General features: G+C 46.0%; 1 pseudogene; it reads left to right on the top strand.

Annotated features, from left to right (window-relative positions):
• Window positions 1-269: 269 nt before the first annotated feature.
• LOC149122835 (large ribosomal subunit protein P1 pseudogene) lies at window positions 270-833 on the top strand (annotated as a pseudogene).
• Window positions 834-11,330: the final 10,497 nt, after the last annotated feature.

Raw genomic sequence — 11,330 nt, forward strand, 5'->3', positions numbered from 1 at the left:
ATTTAAAAGGCAGAAAGGCAGAGGTGGACAGAGAAATCTTCCATCTGGTGACTCACTCTCCAAATGCCTACAGCAGCCAGCGCTGGGCTAAGCCAAAGCCAGGGGCATGGAGCTCAATCCAGGTCTCCTGTGTGGGTGGCAGGGACCCACCACCTGCTGCCTCCCAGGGTGCACATTAGCAGGAAGCAGGCAACAAAAGCAAAGCTGGGACTCGAACCCAGGCACTCTGATATGGGATGTGAGTGTCCTGAGCAGCATCTTAACCTTGGGGACAATCACTTGCCCAGATGCCTTATTTGTCACTTGCACAGTCAAGGTTAATGGCTTCTTGAAAATTTAAGTCATATTTTCCTAACTGCTGCCCAGGTGCTTGGTTCCTCCAAGGGAGCTATGGTCATGCTGGGATGAGGCCCTCACTTCATCTGGCTACCAGCCCTGTGCCCCAGCAATGCTGGCCACACTAACCCACCCCATGGCCTCTGTCTCTGAGGCTGCCTGCATCCCGTCATGCCTCTTTCCGCAGGACAGTGAGGTGACCATTACAGAGGATCAGATCAAGGCCTCATTAAAGCAGCTGGTGTAAATGTTGAGAATTTTTGGCTGCTTGTTTGCAAAGGCCCTGGCCAAAGTCAACATCTCTAGAGCCTCGTCTACCATGTAGGGGCTGGGGACCAGCTCCAAAAGAGCTTGTTCCCTCCACCACTGCCTCCTTAATTGAGGAGGAGAAAGCAGAAGCCAGGAAAGAAGAGACTGAGAAGCCTGATGACAACATGGGCTTTGATCTTCTTTACTTAACCTCTTGCAGCTTGTTCGATAAAAAGCTGAGCTCTTAAAAAAAATGCCATTCAGTTCCCTCTGACATCTGGGCATGTTTCAGAGCTACACTCCTGTGGCATGAGAATTCCCATCAGGATTTACCAACAGTCAGCTGTGCAGTAGGGAGCGTCAGTTGAATCTCATAAAAGCATGAGGTCAGCAGGTGGCAGAGCGGACGTTGGCCACTGGGCAAGGATGTGGACTTCCGACTTTGAGGAAGTGGCAAGATAAAAATAAATTAGAGAACTGCTTGTGATCCATCCAGTTTTAGGCCATGCCTGGCCCAGATGGGCTATCTGTAAATTTAGCAGTACTGATGGCTGTGCAAGGCCACTTTCTAGATTTCCATTTAAATCCACTTTGTTGGGGGAAAGGTCTTCATAGTTCCTTTGTGCCATAACCTAATGCTTTCTTTCATGTGCAGTGTGAAGGCAGAGCCTCACCTTTGGACTAAATATGATAGGAAGCCCTTGTCAAAGGGACCCGTGTGTGCAAGGAGCATCCAATTCTAACTTCATTTTCATGCTACATTGGGCACACATTGGCAATTATTTCAAATGACAGTTCATTCAAATTCAGTAGTGCCCCATAAAGTTACAGTTCTCCCACTGAAACGATAGGAATTCAGCAGTGTTAGAATTTCTCTTTATAGATTATTTTTGCTCTTTTTAAAAATTGTTTTAAATTTATATAAGGTGAACAAATTTCATAATTTTTGTATATGCATATTGAAGAGTATGATGGTACTTCCTACACTCTCCTCCCTCCTCCTTCCTTTCTTATTTTTTCTTTTAATTTTTATGATGACATACTTTCAGTTTATTTTATGATCACAAGTGTACTGCTACACTGAATAAAGAATTCAACAAGTAGTAAGCAGCAAAAACCATTGTTCCTCCAGAGTACAGACAAGAGCTATAAACAGAGATCAAATCTCAAAATGTCAGTTTCACTCACATACATTACATTTTTTTGTACTCTGTGTATTAATTATCACAAATCAGGGAAATGTACGATATTTGTCTTTTGAGGACTGGCTTATTTCACTAAGCGTAATGGTTTCCTTTTTTTTTTAAACTGAAGGCTGGCACTGCTGTATAACAGGTTAAGCTGCTCCTGGCCAGCATTCCATATCAGAGTACTGGATGGAGTACAGGCTGCTCTGCCTTCAATCCAACTCCCTGCGGTTGCACCTGGGAAGGCAGCAAAAGATACTCAAGTACTTGGGTTCCTGCGCCCCATGTAAGAGACGTAGATGGAGTTCCAGTTTCCTGGATTTGGCTTGGCCCAGCTTGGGCTGTTGCAACCATTTGGGGTGTGAACCAGTGGATGGAAGATCTCTTTCTCGCTTTGTCTCTCCCTCTCTCTGTCACTCTGCCTTTCCAATAAATAAAATAAATCTTTAAAAAAATCCACACTTTTTTTTGCCAGAGATTTTTACATTTTGATACTGCAGTAAATTTGCGAAAGTGAATTTAGACAGCACTACAATAGTAGTTTAACACAAGTTTCTAAAAATGATTTAACTTTCATAAAAATTTTCAATTTATTTGAAAGGTAGAGAGAGAGAGAGAGAGAGAGAGAGGATCTTCCATCTGCATGTTTACTCCCCAAATTCCCTCAGCCAGGGCTGGGCCAGCCAGGCTGACGCCAAGAGGCTGGAACTCAATTTGGGTCTCTCACATGGGTGGCAGAGACTCAGTTACTTATGTCATCATCTGTTGCATCCCAGAAGGCTAGAACCAGAAAGCTAGAACCAGAACTGGATCCAGGACTTGAACTCAGGAACCTTGATATGAGCGGCAGGTACCCCAAGCTGTGTCTTAACTACTGCACCCAACTCCCATCCCTGAACTCTATTTTAGTGTGACACTGAAACGACTAAAGAAGAAAACGCTCACTGTGTCTGGTTGCATTAAAAGAAAGTCAAATCTTGGATCAGTCAAGGGTCCAATTAGCAGCCAGAAACTAAACCAGTAACTTACACAAGGAAAATTTAATGGAAAGATTATCAAGTAGGAAATGGCAGGTAATTGCTAAAAATGGGGAAAGAAAACTTCAAACAATACAGCAACAGCAAAGGCAGTGGACAGTGACAACTGCTGGGGCTAAGGGAGAGAATCTAAGCAAGAATGTACTTGGAAGGAGGCTCTCCCTACTCCCCTGGCAAGAACAGACCTCAGTGAGACCTGGTGTGCCTTAGGCCAGGGCTGGTCTGCAGCTCTTGGGCTGGTGAGAAGGCAGCTAGATGCCAAAGCTGCAGGAAGTGAGCTATTTGCAGATGGTCTTTTGCCTGCCAGTGGCCTCCTGGCCTTAGGAAAGAGAAGGAAGCTCTGCCGCTCCCATGCCTTGTGCACAATGGCTTTGCCAGTGTACAAAGTCCAGCTCCCCTACCACAAAACAGTACAAGGGAGGGTGGACTGCACTGTGAGATACCACTTCCTGTGCGCTAGGGTGGCCCAAGGTGTCAAAAAGTCAGACAGTGGCAAGTGTAGGCAAGGGTGTGGGGCAATCAGAGTGCTCCCGCGTGGCTGCTGGGAATGCATGGTGGTGTAGCTGCTTTGGAAAATGGTCTCTGAGTTCCTCCAAAGGGTAACCAAGAGGTTACCCTGTGAGCCAGCGATTCCACCCCAGGGCTACAAAGAAAGCGAGAAACGTGTGAGTGTGCACATGGCTCCAGGCTTGGGAATGAAAAGTAGCTGGTTGGAAAGTGCACTTCCAGCCGGAAGATGAAAAGACAAGACTGGGTGGCGTGGAGGGAGCCTTTTGGATTAAATTGCCAATAACTTTAAGAGTTTTGGACTCCTTTCTTAACACAAGAGAAACTCCATTTCTCCTGTGCTCCATCCTTAGAGTGCCCTATGCTTTATTTTTTTATTTTTTATTTTTTGACAGGCAGAGTGGACAGTGAGAGAGAGAGACAGAGAGAAAGGTCTTCCTTTGCCGTTGGTTCACCCACCAATGGCTGGTGCGGCTGGCGCACCGCGCTGATCCGAAGGCAGGAGCCAGGTGCTTCTCCTGGTCTCCCATGGGGTGCAGGGCCCAAGCACTTGGGCCATCCTCCACTGCACTCCCGGGCCACAGCAGAGAGCTGGCCTGGAAGAGGGGCAACCGGGACAGAATCCGGCACCCCGACTGGGACTAGAACCCGGTGTGCCGGCGCCGCAAGGCGGAGGATTAGCCTATTGAGCCACGGCGCCGGCCGCGACCTATGCTTTAAATCTCAATTACTTAAACCTGTATGAACACAATTCTGTATCAGTTGTTGCGTAGCTTCTCTCTCTTTGATAATTCACACCCACGATTGTCCAGTTGTAGGTTTCTTGCTTATCTGTAGATGGTTTGTAGGGACTTTTCTTATTTTCTTTTTCTTCTATGATGTTTGTTCTGACATACCAGGAAATGGAAGCCATGTAATACAAACTATATTAATACTATTTAGACACATTTCCAGTTGTATTTAAAGGGCATTTTTTGAGGTAGGCATTTGGAAAAGTGTTTAAGACACCCCTTGGGATGGCTGCATCCCATAGCAGAGGGTCTGGATTTGAGTCCTGGCTCCACTTTCAATTCCAGCTTCCTGCTAATGCACACCCTGGGAGGCAGCAGGTGATGGCTCAAGTGCATAGCTCCCCATCATCCACCTGGGAGACTTGGAATTGAGTTCCAACAGCCCTGGCTGTTGCAAGCATTTGGGAAGTAAACTAGTAGATGAATGATCTCTGTCTGTCTCTCTCTGTGTGTGTCTACCTTTCAAATAAAATGGAAGTAAATAAATAAAAATTGAAGAGAACATTTCCTTCGTAGAACAACAAAATGACAATACAAACACCAGTAGCAATTCTATATACTATTAGTGAATAATCTGAAAAAGAAATCAAGAAACAAATCCTGTTTACAAAAGATACAAGAGATAAAATACTAGGAATAAATTCATTTAAATAAACTATCTAGAAGTAAATGTAACCTAGGAAGTAAAAGATTGCTACAATGAAAACTATAAAACATTGATGAAACAAAAATTTATAAGAGACTCGTTGATTTAGTTGAAAGGCAGAGAGAGAGAGAGAGGTAGAGGTAGAGGTAGAGGTAGAGAGAGAGAGAGAGAGAGATTCTTTTCTCTACTGTTTGATTCTCCAAATGCCCACAGCAGCCAGGATTTGGCTACACTGGAACCAGGATCGCCATTCAGGTCTCCTTGTGGGTGGTAGGCACCCAAAACTTGGTCCTTTATCAGCTGCTTCCCAGGGCAGACATCAGTAGGAAGATGGCACACACGCTCAGAGTAGCTGGGACTCAAGCAGGCATCACACTTTGGAGGGAGGCATCCCAAGTGGCAGCTTAGTCTGCTGCACCACAGCACCCACTCCTCAGTAACACATTTACCTTTAAATTACATAAATACACTTAAATAAATACACTTGCCTTTAAATTATACAGAACCAATTCTGTTTTATGTAACTGTACCCAAACAACGAAATATTCTAGAGAAAATCTCTCAAAATGCAATGATATATATATATATGAAGAATATTCTAAGTAAATTCAAGAGGCTACAAATAAATGGAAGGTATCTTATGCTTATAAAATTGGAGAACTGCCGGCGCCGTGGCTCACTAGGCTAATCCTCCACCTTGCGGCGCCGGCACACTGGGTTCTAGTCCCTGTCGGGGCGTCAGATTCTGTCCCGGTTGCCCCTCTTCCAGGCCAGCTCTCTGCTGTGGCCAGGGAGTGCAGTGGAGGATGGCCCAGGTCCTTGGGCCCTGCACCCCATGGGAGACCAGGATAAGCACCTGGCTCCTGCCTTCGGATCAGCGCGGTGCGCCGGCCGCAGCACACCGGCTGCAGCTGCCATTGGAGGGTGAACCAACGGTAAAGGAAGACCTTTCTCTCTGTCTCTCTCTCTCTCACTGTCCACTGTGCCTGTGGGAAAAAAAAAATGGAGAACTAATGTTCTTAAAATATTCATAGTACCCAAAGTGATCTACAGCTCCAGTTAAATTTCTATCAAAATGCCAATGACACTCTTCATAGAAATAGAAAAAAGGAGGGGCTGGCACCGTGGCTCACTTGGTTAATCCTCCACCTGTGGCACTGGCATTCATATAGGTGCCCATTCTAGTCCCAATTGCTCCTCTTCCAGTCCAGCTCTCTGCTGTGGCCAGGGAGTGCAGTGGAGGATGGCCCAAGTGCTTGGGCCCTGCACCCGCATGGGAGACCAGGAGGAAGCACCTGGCTCCTGGCTTTGGATCGGCACAGCGCTGGCTATTTGGGGGGTGAACCAACGAAAGGAAGACCTCTCTCTCTGTCTCTCACTGTCTGTAACTCTACTTGTCAAATAAATTTTAAAAAATAGAAAAAAGAAATCCTAAAATAAGTATAGAACCACAAAAGATCCTAAATAGCCAAGGCAATCTTGGGAGAAAAAAAAATCAATTACCTGATTTCAAAATGTGCTACAAAGCTATAGCAATCAACATAGTATATAGAGTTGTCGCTGGTTTTTGTATGTTCATTTTGTATCCTATAACTTTGCTGAATTCTTTTAGAACCAACTGGTAGATCTGTGGATCAAAGCAGAGAGCCTAGAAATAAATTCACACACCTACAGCCAACTGAGTTTGACAACGATGCCAAGATCACACATTGGGGTCAGTCTCTTCAATAAATGGTGCTGAGAAAATTGAATATCCATAGGTAGAAGGATGAATTTGATCTTATGTTTTACCATAGACAAAAATTAATTCATGCTGGATTATTAGCTATTTCTTTTTTAAAAAAGATTTATTCATTTGAAAGAGTTACACAGAGAGAGGAGAGGTAGAGAGAGAGAGAGAGAGGTCTTCCACCCGCTGGTTCACTCCCCAATTGGCCGCAATGGCCAGAGCTGGGCTGATCTGAAGCCAGGAGGCAGGAACTTCTTCTGTGTCTCCCATGCGGGTGCAGGAGCCCAAGGACTTGGGCCATCTTCCACTGCTTTCCCAGGCCATAGCAGAGAGATGGATCAGAAATGGAGTAGCTGGGACTCGAACAGGCGCCCATATGGGATGCCAGCACTGCAGGAGACAGCTTTTACTCACTACGCCACAGAACCAGCTCCTATAGCTATTTCTTTTTTTTTTTTTTAAAGATTCATTTATTTATTTGGAAGTCACAGTTACACAGAAAGAGGAGAGACAGGGAGAGAGAGAGAGAGAGAGAGAGAGTGAGAGAGAGAGAGAGAGAGGTCTTCCATCCACTAGTTCACTCCTCAGATGGCCGCATCGGCTGGAGCTGCACTGATCCGAAGCTAGGAGAGAGGAGCCTCTTCCAGGTCTCCCACATGGGTACAGGAGCCCAAGGACTTGGGCCATCTTCTACTGCTTTCCCAGGCCACAGCAGAGAGCTGGATGGGAAGTGGAGCAGCTGGGTCTTGAACCGGCAACCATCTGGGATGCCAGCACTGCAGGCGGCAGCTTCATCTGCTAAGCCACAGCGCCGGCCCCCCTAATAGCTATTTCTTAAACAAAGACATACAGATGGCCAATGGATAAATGAGAAAAAAATGGTGAATAATACTGATCACCAGGGACATGCAGATCAAAACCACAAAGAGGTATCGCCTCACTCCAGTTAAAATGGCTGTTATCAGAAAGACAAAAGATAACAAATGTTGACAAGAATGTGGACAAGAAGCAACCCTTCTACACCATTGGTGGGATTATAAAGTAGCGCAGTCATGATGGAAAGCAGTTTGGAAGGTCCCCCAAAGATTAAAAGTAGAATTACAATGTGATGCAGTAATCCCTCCTCTGGGCGTATATCCCAAATAATGAAATCAGTGTGTTCAAGAGATACCTGCACTCCCATTATTTATTTATTTATTTTTGGACAGGCAGAGTGGACAGTGAGAGAGAGAGAGACAGAGAGAAAGGTCTTCCTTTGCCATTAGTTCACCCTCCAATGGCAGCCACAGCTGGCGCGCTGCGGCCAGCGCACTGCGCTGATCCGATGGCAGGAGCCAGGTACTTCTCCTGGTCTCCCATGGGGTGCAGGGCCCAAGCACTTGGGCCATCCTCCACTGCACTCCCTGGCCACAGCAGAGAGCTGGCCTGGAAGAGAGGCAACCGGGACAGAATCCGGCGCCCCGACCGGGACTAGAACCCGGTGTGCTGGCGCCGCAAGGCGGAGGATTAGCCTAGTGAGCCACGGCGCCGGCCACTCCCATGTTATTTTAACACTATTCACAGTAGTCAAAATATGGAATCAACCTAGGTATTTATCTACGGATGAATGGATAAAGAATACTATTCAACCATCAAAAAGAATGAAACCCTAGGCCGGCGCCGCGGCTCACTAGGCTAATCCTCCGCTTTGCGGCGCCGGCACACTGGGTTCTAGTCCCGGTCGGGGCGTCAGATTCTGTCCCGGTTGCCCCTCTTCCAGGCCAGCTCTCTGCTGTGGCCAGGGAGTGCAGTGGAGGATGGCCCAGGTGCTTGGGCCCTGCACCCCATGGGAGACCAGGAAAAGCATCTGGCTCCTGGCTCCTGCCATCGGATCAGCGCGGTGCTCCAGCCGCAGCGCGCTGGCCGCGGCGGCCATTGGAGGGTGAACCAACGGCAAAGGAAGACCTTTCTCTCTGTCTCTCTCTCACTGTCCACTCTGCCTGTCAAAAAATTAAAAAAAAAAAAAAAAGAATGAAACCCTTTCATTTGTGACATTAGAGAGGAATTACGTTAAGCGAAATAAGCCAGAACTAGACAGACAGTAATAAGTATGATCTCACTCGTGTGTGGAATCTAAAGAAGTTGATCTTTTGGGAGTAATGAAAATATTGGATTCCAGAGGCTGGGGAGGGTGTAGGGAAATGGAATAGGGAAAGGTTAGTCAATGGGTGCAAAATCACGATTGGCATGAAATAAAAAGTTCGGGTGTTGTTGCACAGTGGGATGACTGCCCTTAACGCTAAGGTATTGTATAACTGAAAATAGCTAGAAAGGGAGATTTTGAATATTCCCAACACAAACCGATGATAAACGTATGGGGAGATGGATATGCTAATTATTCTGATTCAAGTATTATACAATGTATACTTGTATTGAAACATCACATTTTGCCCTACAAATATGAATGATTATTGTGTGTCAAACATGAGGAAAAAAAGAGGAAGAAATGGTTTGGCCCAGAGGTGAAGACTCGGGTCCTATTGGAGTGCCTGGGTTCAAATCCTGGCTCTGCTCCTGACTCTAGCTTCCTGCTAATGAGACCTGGGAGACAGCAGGTGATGGTTCAAGTACTTGGGTCTCTGCCACCTGTGTGGGAGACCTGGATTGAGTTCCTGGCTCCTGGCTTCAGCCTGGCCCATCCTTGGCTGTTGCAAGCATTTGAGGAGTGAACCAGTGGGTGGGAGCTCTTTCATGTTCTTGCTTTCTCTCTCCCTCTCCTTCCCACCCAATGACTCTCAAATAAATAAATAAATAATTTTAAATGAACAAACAAAGAAGGATTCCACAGCCAGAATCATGCATATAAAATTTCACAATGACACGGTCTGGAAAACCGTGCCTGATGAGTCTAAAAGTGTGTCTAGTGATGGTGAAGAAAATGATGTGACAGGTACACACGAGTCATTTGAATACGATTATTTATGGGATGTAAGAATAGGAAAAAATCAACATTAAAAATATTTAAATAATGTGATTTGAATATATAAATATATATGTAAAGCTAGAGTTAAAATGAAATATTATCAGCAGGTGGGTCTTGGAGCCTGTTTCACACATCCTACCGTGGCTGTAATTTGAGTTGGCCAGAGCTCCAGTAGACAACCCCTGCTGATGTGAGCACAGCCTAGGGCTGTGGGCCAGACAGAAATCATGCATTCTCTTTTCCTTCTCTCCCGTCTCTCTCCACAGGGCAAAACTTTCTTTCTTGGTAGCTACAGTGATTTTAAAATGATGTCTCTCGTCGTTTTGCTGGTCATGTGGTGCTAACGTAGATAACTGGGATGAACTGAACTTGAGGGCTGGGCGTGCTGCAGGGGGATTTGGAGCATGCATCTGGGGTCTAGCAGGCTCCTGGAAGAGCCCCCTGCTTGCTGTGTGTCCTAAACAGCGTGGGAAGGTGCTGGTGTGTTTTCTGAGCGCTGCCCCACAGCACGTATGTCACTGCCCTTCTCGGGCTTGTGTTTCCCAACGACTGGCTCCCATCCCATCCTGGTGCTGTGCATTTCACTAGATATATTTTTAGGCTGTCATCTTGTCAGCTCCCTTTCTGGCTTCCTCTTCCATTTCTGTGTCTACTCCCCAAACTTCGTCCCTGTCTCCTGGCACCCTTCACTACACGGAGTCATCAGTTTCCTATTCCTTATTTTCATTTTCTGTGAGTGCTCAATTGAGCTGGCTTTTTAATTTTTTTTTGCATAGTCAGATATTGTTGTGCATAGTCAGATATTATTGTGGACAAGTCTTCAGGGTGGTTATAAATTTTCAACAAATTCTTGCTAAACATTTGTTCTCGTAAAAGACAGTGGTGGTGTCAGCATTGTGGCAAAAGAGGTTAAGCCTCCGCCTGCGGCTGCTCCTCTTCTGATCCGGCTCTCTGCTAATGGCCTGGAAAAGCAGTGGAAGTTGGGCCAAGTCCTTGGGCCCCTGCACCCTAGTGGGAGACCTGGAAGAAGCTCCTGGCTCCTGGCTTCAGATCGGCCCAGCTCCAGCTTTGCAGCCATTTGGGGAGTGAACCAGTGGTTGGAAGACCTCTCTCTGTCTCTGTGTCTCTGTGTCTGTCTCTGTCTCTCTCTGTAACTCTGTTTCTCAAATAAATAAATAAATCTTTAAAAAAATACAAAATGGTAACAGCACTGTTTTAGCTTCATGCTATACCTATGCAATTCAGATGATGCCTTGGACACCTTCCACTTGGTAGGCAGTTTCTGCTAGGTTAATTCAATTGAGGACTTGATTTTACATTCAGAAATGAGGCTTTCACATTTTCAATTTACCCAAACCGTCTTTTTCTTTCACATGAGCAAAGTCACACCAAAATGTATGTAATACAAAATATTGATGATACTCTTAATCTCTTGGATTCATGGTTCCATAAGTTTCTAGAACCAGGGCTGCAGACTCATAGAATGGCAGCACTCCTGCCTCAGAATCAACCCTTGGGACATTCAGATCTGGCTAAAAGGTCCATGAGAGTCTCACAGGCATGGAAAGCCATGACACGGTCGCAAAAAACAATCTAAATGAAAGATCCTGGTGAACAAGACCCCAGCAGAAGGAATAGGCCATCAAGGAGGGAGGCGCCTTTCTCTGAAGGGAGGAAGGAACCTCCACTGTGATATGGCCTTGACTAAACAAGTTCAGAGTCGGTGAACTCAAGGGGCTTCTATAGCCTAGACAGCTCATGGCAAGAACCTCAGGTGATTGCTGAAGCCATAAATAAGAGTGCCAATTGTTAAATCAACAACGGGAGTCACTGGGTACAGGCTCCCCACGTAGGATCTCTGTCCTTAATGTGTTTAACTATGAAAG

This window comes from Oryctolagus cuniculus, chromosome 13 (genome assembly GCF_051225735.1).
Source record: "Oryctolagus cuniculus isolate XC-2025 breed Fujian yellow rabbit chromosome 13, ASM5122573v1, whole genome shotgun sequence".
NCBI lineage: Eukaryota > Metazoa > Chordata > Mammalia > Lagomorpha > Leporidae > Oryctolagus > Oryctolagus cuniculus.